The following is a 14,652-nucleotide window of genomic DNA, read 5'->3' as shown; positions in this document are numbered from 1 at the left end:
TACCTGAGGTCAGGAGTTCGAGACCAGCTGACCAACATGGTGAAACCCTGACTCTACTAAAAATACAAAAAAAAAAAAAAAAATTAATCGGGCATGGTGGCACATGCCTGTAATCCCAGCTACTCGGGAGGCTGAAGCAGAAGAATTGCTTGAACCCGGGAGGCGGAGGTTGGGGTGAGTTGAGATCGTGTCACTGCACTCCAGCCTGGGTGACAGAGCAAGATTCCATCTAAAAATAATAATAATAATAAATAATAATAATAATAATAATAATAATTGTCTTAGTGCAGGTTGTTATAAAAAATTACCGTAACTTGTTGGCTTAAGCAACAAACATTTATTTCTCATAGTTCTGGAAGCTGAGAAGTCCAAAATCTTGATGCTGGCAGATCTGATGCCTGGTGAAGGCCTGCCCACTGGTTTTCAGGTGGTGATATTCTTCTTATATTCTCCCATGGCAGAAAGCAGAGAGAGAGAGAGAGGAAACAAGCTCTCTTGTGTCTCTGATAGGAGGACACAAATTCAGTCATGAGGGCTCTATTCTCTATACATAATTACCCCTCAAAGGCTCTATATCCTAAAAGCATCCAATTGAGATTTAGGACTTGAACATATGAATTTTGGGGAAACACAAATTTGTATTCCATAACAATAATGAGTAGTAAAAATAAAATTGTCTAATGATGACAAAGTGAATGGCCCTGTGCTAGGTACATTCTTAGAAAACAAACAAACAAACAAAAGAAAAACAGAAGAAAGTAAATAGAGTAAAATAGTAACCATGATTACCTCTTGGTGATGAGATTACTAATAATTTTTTCTTTGACTAAAATTTTTAAATGACTTTCAAAATGATAAAAATAAATGTTATTTTAATATTAACCTCATGGCAGGGTGTAATATGCACACAGTTTCATTCATAAATTCCCTAAAATCATTTCCTAGAATTTGTAAGTCTTCTTTCTTTATTTTCCATATTGTTCTCACTATCCCCATTCTGACATTTTTGTTTCATGCCATTTATAAAAGAAATATCTGAGATGTTCTACTGTATTAGGAACTATATTTGGAAATATTTGTAAGGTAGATGTCTCTGTCTCCTTCTGTTTCTGTCTCTGTTTCTTACACTCTCTCTCTCCCTCTCTCTCTCTCTCTTTCTATATATATATATATATCTACACACACACACACATACATTTGCCTCAGTAAAGTATATGATCGCTTCTCTTTACTCCCCCTTTTTTCTTACTTTCCCAGGTAGATTGAAAAAATTAAATTCAAGAAATAAAAAGCTAAATAACTATGAAATCATAAAATAATGCAAACAAAAATAAAGCACAGGTATTAAATTCAATGTAGGGATAATAATATTAATGAAATCTATAGCACAAAAGTAAGTGTCAAACATTGAATTCCTACAATAAAACAGAACTCATGTTAGGAGTGTAACATACACTACTCCTCTTATTTCTTACTGACTTCTTCTCAAATGTTGTACTATTGTAGATATACTGCCTGACCAACATTATAAAATAGCATACTACCACCTCTTAGACATCCTCTTTATCCTTTCTTCTAGTTTCTTATTTTCCAAAGCACTGCCTGACATAATACATATATATATACAGTAAATATATTTATGGCTCTGTATACACTTTGTACTACCCATACCCACATTGCAGAGAAGAAAAAATTTATACATGAGAAAGCTAAGGCTCAGAAAAGCTATGTGTCCAAATCTGTAATCTCTTTTGACTTTACTTTTGTGTATAATGTAATATAAGTGTCTAATTTCATCCTTTTGCATGAGGAGATTTAGTTTTCTCAATGACATTTATTGAAAAGACTATCACTCCCCCATTGCGTATCCTTGGCACCCAAGCTGAGGATCAATTGATTGTATATGCATGGGTTTCTTTCTGGACTCTCTATTCTATTCCATTGCCATGCTGCCATAATTACTGTTGCTTTGTAATATATTTTGAAATCCAGCAGTGTGGTACCTCCAACTTTGCTGTTCTTTTTTAAGACTGCTGTGGGTGTTCAGATATTTTGTAGTTCCATGTAATATTTAGTATTTTTTTCTGTTCCTGTGAAAATGACATTGGGTTTTGATAGGAATTTTACTGAGTCTGAAGACTGCTTTGGGTAACATAGGTGTTTTGACAATATCAAGTCTTCTAATCTATGAACACTGTGTGTCTCTCCATTTACTTGTCTCTTCTTTAATTTATTTCATCAATGCCCTATAGTTTTCAAAATACACATTTCTAAAACCTAAAACTATAAAGCTCCTAGAGAAAACATAGAGGAAAAGCTTCATGATATTGGCCTCAGCATAGTTTCTTTGATATGTCACCAAAAGCACAAAAAACAAAATTAAAAATACACAAGTAGGACAACATCAAACTAAAAAGCTGTGCACAGCAAAAAAAAAAAAAAATCAACAGAGTGAAAAGGCAACCTAAGAAATGTGACAAAATATTTGTAAACCATATAACTGATAAGGTATTAATATGCAAAACACATAAGAAACTCTTACAGCTCAATAGCAAAAGAAAATCAAATAACTTCATTAAAAGTAGACAAATTATGTTGATGGTTATTTCTCCAAAGAAAACAAATGGTCAACAAGTGTATGAAAAGTTGCTCATTGTCACTAATCACCACGGAAATGAAAATTAAACCACAAGAGATATTAGCTCACACCAGTTAGAATGGCTATTTTTTTTAAAAGATAAGGGTTGGCAAGTGTTGTGAGGAAATTAGAACTGTTGAACACTATTAGTGAGAATGTAAAATGCTACAGCTGCTATGGAAAAAAGTATGGAAAAGTATGGAGGTTCTTCGAAACTTAAAAATAGAGCTATCATTTATCCAGCACTCACACTTCTAGATATATTTTCAAAAGAATTGAAATCATCTCACAACAGGTACTCCCATGTTCATTGCAGCATTATTCACAAAGGACAAGATACACAAACAACTTGAATGTCCATCAATGTGTGAATGAATAAATAATCACATTTTCTTTATCCATTCTTTATTGAAGTTAAATAATATTCCATATATATAATATTCCAGGTAAACAGAATAATATTCTACCTTAATAAAGAAGGAAATCCTTCTATATTCAACAACATGGAAACACCTGGAGGACATTATTCTAAATGAAATAAGCAGTCACAGAATGACACATACAGCCTGATTCCACTTATATGAGCTACCTAAAGTAGTCAACTCTCACAGAGGCAAAGAGTAGAATGTAGAATGGTGATTGCCAGGGGCTGGAGGGAGGAGGACATGGGGCATTGCAGCTCAAAGGCTACAAAGTTTAAGTTATCCAAGATGGGTAACTTCTAGAAAACTGTTGTACGATATTGTTCTAGTTAACAATATTGTATGTGTACCTCAAAATTTAAGAAGGTAGGTCTCATGTTAGGTATTATTACCCAAATAAAAAAATTGTACAAAAACGTTAATTGCATATTGATACAAGGTAGAACCATGAGAGTCGTGAAACACTACACATAGAATTATATAGTATTATTCCATAAAAAGAAAGCATTGTCAGAAATATAAGGAAACATCTGAGTAGTATTAAAATGTTATGCATTACAATAATACTCTGGTAGGTCAAGGAGATAAAAGTAAATCTTTAAGGACTTAAGGAACTTGAATTATTTAATGTTTTCATAAATAACTGTGCATGGTTATAATGTTGTATCTTAACAATGAGAAATGTTAATAGAAATAATAGAATGTCATATTTAACATAGGGATTAAAGAAAAAGTCAGAGTTTGTCTAGAGTTCTGTGGTTTCACAAACTGTTGTACAAACATACAAAATACTACTTAGCAGTAAAAAGGAACCAACCAAAAAAGTAGATGAAACTCAGGGGAATTAGGGTAAGTGATGAAAGTTAATTCCAAATTAATACGTACTGTATGATGCCATTTATATATTATTAATTAAACATCATTATTATAGACAAGTAGAAAAAATCCATGGTTGCCATGAGTTAAAGATGGAGTGGGTAGGAATAACTATAAAAAGATAATATAGTTTTTTGAGGATGGTTAATTTCTTTTCTTGAATGTGGTGGTAGTTACATGAAGCTGCACATATAAAGCAATTTACAGAACTACATACAAACACACACATATACAGAAGACACACAAGTGAGTGCATATATAACTAGTGAAATTTGAAAACACTCTATGGATTATGCCAATATCCTTTTCCTGTTTTTGATATCGTACAATCGATTTGCAAAATGTTAATACTGGAGGAGGCTGGGTGAAGAAGCGTGGAGGTTTGCTGCACATTTCTTTGCTAATTCCTTTGAATCTGTAATTATTTCAAAATTAAAAGGTTTTTGTTAATAAGGCTCACCAAGAGAAACAGGGAAACGTCTGTGTGGGTTTCTATAGCCCCTCAAAATAGCTTTCAAAATAAGGAAAAAAAATGGCAATATTACATAAATAAAAGTTGATAGGACTTACTTCCACCAGACTTGGGCTATAAGAAATGTTAAAGATGTTAAAGGAAGTAATTTAGCCCAAAGAGAATAATATCAAATGAAATTATGTATTTAAGAAATAAAGAGCTCCAAATGTAGAAAATATGTAAGTAATTATAAAAGATGCTTGCTCATTTTTAATCTCTTTAAAACATATCTAACTGTTAAAGGCAAATATAACGAAGTGGGATTTATATCATAATTGTAAAAAAATTATGTCAACATTAGTACAAAGGCATGAGCATACAAAAGATGTATCCTGTGCTAAGGTTCTCATGACTTAAACGATGCATAAATGGTGTGGTAAAATATTAGTTGGAGGTAGGCTATGATGTTAAGAATCTTAGTGGCACATGGTAAACCCTAGAGCAACTACTAATAAATACAATAAAAAATATAGCTAGTAAACCATATGCTTGGCAATTAAACAATTCTTAATAAGGATTTTTTTTTTTTTTTTGAGACGGAGTTTCGCTTTTGTTGCCCAGGCTGGAGTGCAATGGCACCATCTCGACTCAACCGCAACCTCTGCCTCCCGGGTTCAAACAATTCTCCTGCCTCAGCCTCCTCAATAGCTGGGATTACAGGCATGTGCCACCACGCTAGGCTAATTTTATACTTTTAGTAGAGACGGGGTTTCTCCATGTTGGTCAGGCTGGTCTCGAACTCCTGACCTCTGGCGATCTGCCCTCCTTAGCCTCCCAAAGGCCACCGCGCCCGGCGTGAGCCACAGCGCCTGGCCGACAATTCTTAATAAATCTAAAATAACTGAAATCATACCGACTATGCTGTCTGACCTCAGTACAAATACGTTACAAATAAATTAATAGAAAATATGCCTGAAATATTCTAAAGTACCTGGATATAAAATAATACATTTCTCAATGACAGATAAGGTAAAATAAAATTTCTAAAATATTTTAAGTTGAATAGAAATAAAAACATAACATTCAAAATTTGGGGTATGCACATAAAGCAGTATTTATAGGAAAATATATATGTTTAACTATATATTTTAAAAAAATAAGTCAGTCTAAGATAAATTATCTAATATTCAACCTTAAGATAGAGTGAAAGAAAAATAATTCAACTCAAAATAAGTAGGAAAAAGAATGCCGTAAAATAGAATATAGACAATAGAAAAATTGTTAAAACAAAAGGTGGTTCTTTGAAAAGATCACTAAAACTAACATATTTTGTTATAATGATTAATTAAAACAGGTGACACAAATTAAAATATGAGGAATGACAGAAGAATCAACACTATTATTGGCCAGGCGCAGTGGCTCACGCCTGTAATCCCAGCACTTTGGGAGGCCGAGGCGGGAGTATCACCTGAGGTCAGGAGTTCGAGAGCAGCCTGGCCAACATTGTGAAACCCTTCTCTGCTAAAAATACAAAAATAAGCGTGATGGTGGGTACCTGTAATGCCAGCTACTAGGCAGGCTGAGGCTGGAGAATCGCTTGAATCCAGGAGCCGGAGGTTGCAGTGAGTGGAGATTGCCCCATTGCACTCCTGGCTGGGCGACAAGAGCGAAACTTCATCTCAAAAAAAAAAAAAAAAGAAAAAAAAAAAGAATCGATGCTGTTATTTTAACAGAAAATTAAAATAACAAAGGAACATTTAAACATATTTTTTCCAGTAGATTTAACAGTTTTGACAAATATAGGTAAATTCCTTGAAAATTATACACTACCAATATTGATTCAAGAATTAATACAAAATTTGGCTAATCCTGTATCTATTAATGAGATTTAATTTGTATTTATTCATCCCTCAAAAAAATTTTAGACACAGATTACTTTGTTGGTGATGTCTATCAAATTTTTAAGGAAATCATGATACCAAACATATGCAAACTCAAAAAAATAACATTCTATATTTATTTAATAAAGTCAGCATTACCCTGATTACAAAACCAGACTGAATCCAAAATAGAGCAAAACAAAATACAACAAAATGAATGATGCTAAAATAATTCAACATTATAATAAGTGAACCTCAATTTTACTTGAAACATTAAAAATTAATCACAGAATCTTACTTCAATTCATAAAACTTCTAGAAGAAAGGAAAAATTAAAATCTTTTTGACCTTTGGATAGACAAAATTTCTCACATTTGACATACATAACATCAAACATTTTGTGATAAACTTAAATTCATCAGAAATATAATACAAGTATGTTCTTTTGAAAGACATAATTAAGAACATGAAAAACAAGTCACAGTCTAAAATATTTGAAATGTGTGTATTTTTAAAAGTTCTATTTACTGAAAGCATAACTAATTATAAGAAGGCAAATGATTGCATTTTTAAACAGACAAACATTTGAACAGACATTTAAAGTGGAAGTTATACAAATGGTCCAAAGCTACATGATGCTAAAGACGCTGAGACACATTATTGCTATTCATATAAATGCCAATCAGTTAATTGGCCACTTAATGTGTAATGAAATGCCAACTAATGTGTAATGAAACATCATTACACATTATTTGGAATAGCTAAAACTGGAAAAAAAAATCTGACCATATAAAGTATTGGTGAAGATATACTGCAACTGGAATTCTTATGGTACAAATATTTTGGAAGATGGTTTAACAGTTTATTATAAAGTTGAACATAAATTTACCATGTAGCCCAGCAACTGCACTCATAGGTATTTGCCCAAGAGAAATGAAAACCTATGACTACATGAAAACTTGAACATGAAAGATCATAAAAGATTCATAATGGACAGAAACTAGGGGAAAAATCAATGTTTGGAAGAAAAATTAATAGAAAAATTGTGGTATAACCATAATGGAGATACTACTTCACAATTAAAAATTAATGAACTATTTTCTCCATCTTTATTTTTATTAGTGAAAAAATAAAAACAATAAAGAGAAAATGAACTGTTGATATACATGAAAACATGTGAATCTCAAAATCACTAAGATGGGCAAAGAAGGCAAAAGGAGTATAATTTAATCCAAATAAAATTTTATGAATGGCAAAGCTAACTTAACAGTGATAGAAAGCAAATCACTGTTTTGCTATAGTTGGCGTATGGTGTTGGGGATATGGTTACAGAGGTCTGTTAGTGTTATGGAATTTATTGTAAATTAGCTTCACAATCTTTTTGAGTGATTGATGGAAGTATCCTGTATCTTGACTTTGGCTCTAGTCATGTGGGCATATATATTTGTAAAAAGTTATTGAACTGTACTTTTAAACTCTGCATAAATTGTATTGTGTGTAAATTACATCTGAAATAATTGATAAACATTCTAAGAATTTTCTGAAGATCTCCTGTGGATTCTGACAAATTTACAGCATAATGAAAAGTAAATCTTGCCAGAAAGTCTCTCTTCTAACTGTTCTGAAATTACTATTCTTTCTGACATTGTTTTCCAAATCATTTATTTCCTCTAAAGTTTTTTCAGAAACCCATTATCTTTATTATTCGCCACCTCACTCTAACCTCAGCCTCAACTTGTTCATAAACTTAAATTTTTTATTATCTAAAGTAAACTCGTACTTCTTAGATTTCTTCCAGTAGTCAAGAGGCACAAAAAATAGGATTAAAGATAGAGAGGAAGGGAGAGAGGGTAACAGAGGGAAGAAGAGAGAGACAGGAAGAGAAAAGAGCTTACAATTTAATACTTAACTTTCCAATAACTATCATTGTGTTTTTATTATTATTCTTATTTAAGATGTAGCATATATTAATTCTCTACTAACACAAGTTATAAATACATCAGAAACATGGCTAGGCAATACATCATTGTCCTAATTTTGAGGTATTATTGCTTTTTCCTTTTGTTCTACAACTTGGGTTTTCTTGGGGTGTGGGAAATATTTCATTTATCTTCATCTTACTAAAACTTATTACCAGTAAGTAAATAATAAATGTTTGTTGCCCTTGAAATTATTAAGAGTCTTCACCATCCGCTTCTCCTCCTGCTGCCTCTGACACACAGCTGGAAATACTTTTGCTTAACGTATCACTTGCAACTTTATTATAGCACTAATCAAGGCTGCCTGATTAAAGTGTCCATCTGGTAAATGATAAGTTGGAATAGTTTAAATCAATGTATCATGGTTATGGGTTGGTTTGAAGCTAAGGCTTAAATATACCAATAACACAAATCTTGTCACATATTCCGATTTTCATGGACAAAGGGAATGAATCTTACCCTACTCTTCTCTGCTTCTTAAATATGTATAAATAAGTCTGAGGAGTCTAATGGACTCTGAAGTCCACAATGGAAAGACGGTTGAATGGAGGAATAATAGGTTTCATAAAGGAAAAAAAATCACTTATATTGAGAACTCTTGCATGGATCAGACTTAGCAAAAGTGTGAGAGAAAGATTCTACCTGATTATGGGCACTTACCTGCTCAAGGAGCTCTCTCTGTAGTGAAACCAAGAATCCTTTACTAGTGACTGAATAAACTCTGTTGAACAACTCTGCATTCAGTGGCCATAAGAAGAAATGATAGACTTACTGGCAGAGCAAACAACTTAAGCATTGACTACATGCGTAAAATACATTATCGTCAAGAAGGAAGTCTTCATTGGAGTGTGGAGCAGTTCAGATGGTATTAAATTGAGAGAGACTCAGGGAAGTTATGTGAAATCTTAGTCAGCAACAACAGAGAGAAAGGCTGCTCCAAGGATTGCAGATTTACATCAAAGATGAGTGAGATGGAAGCTCCCAGGAGAGCACCACAGTGGAACATGCAACACTACTTCAGGCAAGCTAAGCAGCAAGTTTCAGAAACAAAATTATCAGTTCAGGCAGGAGCTGACAAGGATGGTAAGAGTGCAAACAAAGTGAAAGCATGATCAGTTTACTAAATTAGGAATAAAACTCAGCTCTTCACTTTGGGAAGTGTATTCCAAAGAAATGCCCAAAAGAGGAAATGTTGAGATCTGACTATTTGGCAGGTTGAGATTGCATTTATGTGCCTGAAATTTTTGTAAACTTTCCTAGGATATTCATACTGGTGGAGTCTTAGATAAATTAAAGTAATCATGAGATTCCATTGGTATGACAATCTACGCATCAATGTAATTTGATTTTATCATTAAACCTTGGTCATAGTTACTAATTTACTGCATAAATGAAGTTATCTAAAAGCAGTAGAATGGTTGAGACATCAAGAAACAAACCATGTTTTTCCAGATTTCATCTGCTTTTTCTTGAATACAGTAGTTTAGTAAAATTGTATTAACTCAGTTAATTCAAAAGAATGTATATATTATTAAAAATCTTTAGTTTTATAAAACTCTTCCTGTTTCACAATAGAGATCATTATGTCATCAAATTGGCTTAATTTCAAACTGCTAGTGATAACAGTGATGTGGCCTTGTAATAAATTTAAAATAATATAGAATATAAAAATATATTAAAATTAAATTACTATATCTATTCAGGCCTTTCATTTTATATATTTTAGGCATTTCCCATTTTTCAGAGATTATGCCTGTATTATTTTGAAAGTAAAAAATATGCTATTTGAGAAAATTTGAGTTTCTTTTTTTCTAACATTGTCTGAATTTTTACATCATATATAAAAATAATGTATTAGTATATGTACAAACTTGTTACACTATCAATTTGCATTAATAGCAATGATAAAATTAGAATAAATTATCTTTTAAAATGTAAAATATAAAAATTCTGCTTTTATTGAAATGCTGTATGAGTCAATAAATAATATGCCTTTGAGCTATACAAGAAGCAGAGTTTTGAGTTTTACATAAACCATTGAGAGAGCACAAAAGTGAAGTCAGTCAACCTCTCAAACAAGGGAATTCTGCTCATCAGTATTTCATTTTGCAGTTACTTTACCTGAACATAGATTATAGAAAATTCTCATGTTGCTGTTAATCATTAGCATTTTTTGTTTTAGCATAAGGTCAGGTGATTTTTTCACACTGTTAATTTTATGAGTTGAATGGCCACCCATGCAACTGGCCTCATATTGTACTAAAAAGGCTATTAATAAAAATAATGGTTCAATATTTTGAATGAAAACATATGAGCGTGACACTATTTGCCTAATCTGCATTGAACTGTCAGAGCTGTTTTGGTTGGATGCTAGCATAGGTAATTTAGGTTCATATTGGTCTCCCCACTCAATCTATACAAATATTTTGCAACTGAATCAATCACTCAGTGGTCCAGTTCAATGACTAAGGTAGCTAAAATGAGTAGTTTAGCCATGTCACAGCTCATTTGTATATGTTTAGACCAAGAACAGCTAATAGAAAGGTCAGAGAATAAAATGTTCACTGCAAGTATATGTGCTCTAAAGGAAATATGAATCAGGTCTGGTTGCTTTTTGGATGTTGGCCTAGTTGAATGTGATTTTGAAGGTTCAAATGCTGGGAATTACTGGTTAATTTATTTAATAACTTTAAGACATAAGAATTAAAATAAAGTTGAAGATCTATTGCTTATATTTTGATATTCTGCTCTGATATAAAGGCATGCAATGGATGCGTTTAGGGAAAGTCTCGGTAAGAGAAATATAGTGTTTTTTATTTTTCTGTGTAGTCCACATTAACAAGTTAGAGATATTTGTCTTTGTGGGCCTGGCTGATTTCACTTAATATAATGTTTTTCAACTTCATCCATGTTGTCTCAAATGGCAGGATATTGTTCTTTTGTAATGGCTGAGTCACATTCCACTGGGTTTATATACTATATTTTACTTATCCATTCATCTGATGATGGACACACTTAGGTTCCTTCTATATCTTGCAAATAAAGCTGCAATAAATATGAGAGTGCAGATATCTCTTTGAATACTGATTTTGTTTCGTTGGCATAGATATCCACTAGTGGAATTGATGGTTCATACGTTGGTTATAAGTTTAATGTTTTGAGGCTTCTTTATATTGTTTTCCATAACGGAGGCATTAATTCACATTCCCATCAACAGAGTGTAATGGTTCCTGTGCTATTAAAGTCTAAATCTACTGAGCCATACACTTAAAACTCTTCAAAATCTGACTTTAGCTAACTATCCTATCATTATCTTCACTCAACTTTTCCTGTAGTTTTTAGTAAATCATTCTATTCTTAATATGGCATGTTTCAAACTATGTTTCTTAGCATCTTAAAGTTTTTCAGATAAGGCAAAGCCTCCAATGAATGGTAGGGTGAGAGTGCGGGTGGAGGTGCTCAATAGTTGAGATTTGCCCTCTCCTCACACCAAAAAAACAGAGACAGCTCTTAAAAAACTCCATCTTTTTTATTTTTCCCTTTTTTCCCCTTAGTTTCTAATCTGGGTTTCTTTAGGGTAAAATATTGTATTTCCAAAATTTAAAATATGCATAATGTAATTTTCTCTATTTCTGTTTATTCAAATCATCTTATATATTTTCTACAGTTTTCCCTATGTCTTTTAATTTGAGAGAGTAGAGATGTATTATTTTGAAGATACACACTCTGTATTCAAGTTATTTTAAACTTTAGTGTCTGTAAGAATTTATCTCAGCTGTTTATTAATTCCACAAATGTTTATTTAATTCTGTTCATACCACAGTGATTTAAACAAAGACTCTTGCTCTTGGAGAGATTGCACTCTAGCATAGAGAATGCAGAAACTTAAACATAAGTACAATAAATAAGTAACTAATACAGTGTATTCAAAAAAAGGGGAGGGGGCCATGAAAAAAGAAAAGGAAGAGTGTGGGATAAAACGGAATAGAGAATACTGTTCAGCAGAGGTTGAGGGTAGATTACAATTTTATGTAGGATGGTCAGGAGTGGACCTAGTTTAGATGATGATAAATAGGCAAAGACTTGACAGCAGTCAGAAAGCTAGCCAAAGGGGATAATCTGAGGAATAAAATGTTCCAGACAGAAAGAACATCCAGTGCGAAACCTGCAGACTGGAGTGAGTCCATTGAGAAGAGTACATTTGCTGGGGAGTTCATTTATCTACTCAGTGAAATAAACATTTAGGCGTATTTTCTGTGTCTTATTTCTAGACAGATAATCAAAAATATTAGTTCTGAAAGAAACCATAGAGATCAAATCCAAGTGTGTAGTTCAGGGGAAAAACATCGTTCCAAGAAGTTAAGTGACACCTAGTGGCGGAAACTGGACTGACTTCAATTGCTCACTCCATCACTACATAGCAAAAATGCCTCTAAGGCTTTCTCCTAAAGTAGCTAAAATAGTTTTTATTTTGTTTATTTTTTTCTTTTCTGGGGAAGAGGTAGGGACAGCTTTTAATAAAGACTTGGATGAATCTAAGTAAATTTATTTCACTTGAAGGATTTCCTGCCTTGCCTATATGCAATGCCAGTTCTACTCAATATTAACTGTTGTTTTATTTGCTAAAAAGAGCAGGTGAATATATGGACTTTGTCATGAATCTGATTCCCCTGGCACCTATAAAAAAAGTCCTGTTCACTTGAGGGTATAGATTAAAGTCAGATTTCCAAAGTGTCTTTAAATTTTCTAATATATCTGCCCTAGGGATGAATAATAGCTTATAGTTTTTCGTGTACTCTGATTTAAAATATATGATACCCGCTCATTATTTCTGCAGAAATATACAAATTCAACCAATTTGATGTGGATGCACTAATATCTGGTTTTGTAATTTTAGGAAGAAATATGTACATTTTTACAAGAAACTTTCATAATTGCAGAGATAAATAGCCTGTATGTGTGGTTTTACCAAATATTGTAATCGTTGACCCATTGAAGGCAGCAACAAAGAAGATGAACTAAATATCTAGGTGGGCGCTAATGTATAGTATTGGCTGCAATATGTTACGCACATGCAAAAAATGCATGAATTAGAAAATATATATGCATTATATGTACCTGTGGCATATCTATACACACACACACGCACGCACGCACACACACGTGCGCGCACATACACACACACAACCCCTGTGCATGTGTGAAAATATGTGCCACAGGTACATATAATGAGAAAGAATCAAACAGTATCATGGACATTTACATCCTTATAATGACTAGCCCTATGATTTTATTATTTGATTATTTATTCCATTCCATAATAAATTTTTAAAAGTGCATAATACACAATAATGTCAATTAAGGAAGCAAAAATTAACTTCTGAGAAATGAAACAAATGGTTAGACAATACTATTAGAATTAAGTAAAATTGTTAGGGTTTATACTTTTTGTTAACAATAAAAGAGTGTTGAACACTGTCAGAAATATGGGAAAACCTAACTTCCCCACTAAACAAAATTTTTACTTTTTTTTGAAACGGAGTTTCCATCTTGTTGCCCAGGCTGGAGTGCAGTGGCGCGATCTCAGCTCATTGCACCCTCCACCTTCTTGATTCAAACGATTCTCCTGCCTCAGCCTCCCGAGTAGCTGGGATTACAAGCAGCTGCCACCACGCCCGGCTAATTTTTGTATTTTTAGTAGAGACGGGGTTTCGCCATGTTGCCCAGGGTGGTCTCGAACTCCTGACCTCAGGTGATCCACCCGCCTTGGCCCCACAAAGTGCTGGGATTACAGGCGTGAGCCACCGCGCCTGGCCAAAAAATTTAATGTTGACAGCCCAAGCTTTCAGAAAGAGTTTCTACAAAGTGTAATGGTGAATTTTCCCTACTCTCTCTTCACCGTGCGTATATTTTGTAGAGGTTTCTCTTACACAAACTGAAAAACCTCTACAAAATATAGCATGGTAGCAATGGGTTAAAAACACATAAATTCTTGAGAGGTAGTAGAATTATCATTTTAATATAACTTATGCAATACCATATAAACAGCCAATAGAATGGTATACCTGGAAAAGAGTTAAGTGTAACATAGGGAGTATTGATAGGGATCAATTAGAAGTTGGCTTTATTTGGAACTCATTTCCTCAGAGAAGAGTACGTTGAAGAACTATTATATTATTTAACTAATTAATTAAAGTAGATAGATTTAATATTTTTATAACATAGTGCATGGCCCCATGGGCAAAAGTGATGAGTAATATTTTGTCTCTGCTCTCCAGAAATCAGTATGTGATAAAAGTCTTTCATGCAAATTAATCACCATAATACAGTTTAAGTGCTTTAAAGATAAGTGCCTGAAGCAGGAGAATCGCTTGAGGCCAGGAGTTCAAGACCAAACTGGGCA

The sequence above is a fragment of the Gorilla gorilla genome, chromosome 15 (genome assembly GCF_029281585.2).
Source record: "Gorilla gorilla gorilla isolate KB3781 chromosome 15, NHGRI_mGorGor1-v2.1_pri, whole genome shotgun sequence".
Classification (NCBI taxonomy): domain Eukaryota; kingdom Metazoa; phylum Chordata; class Mammalia; order Primates; family Hominidae; genus Gorilla; species Gorilla gorilla.
The sequence above is the reverse complement of the archived record's forward strand: the minus strand, read 5'-3'. Positions refer to the sequence as shown.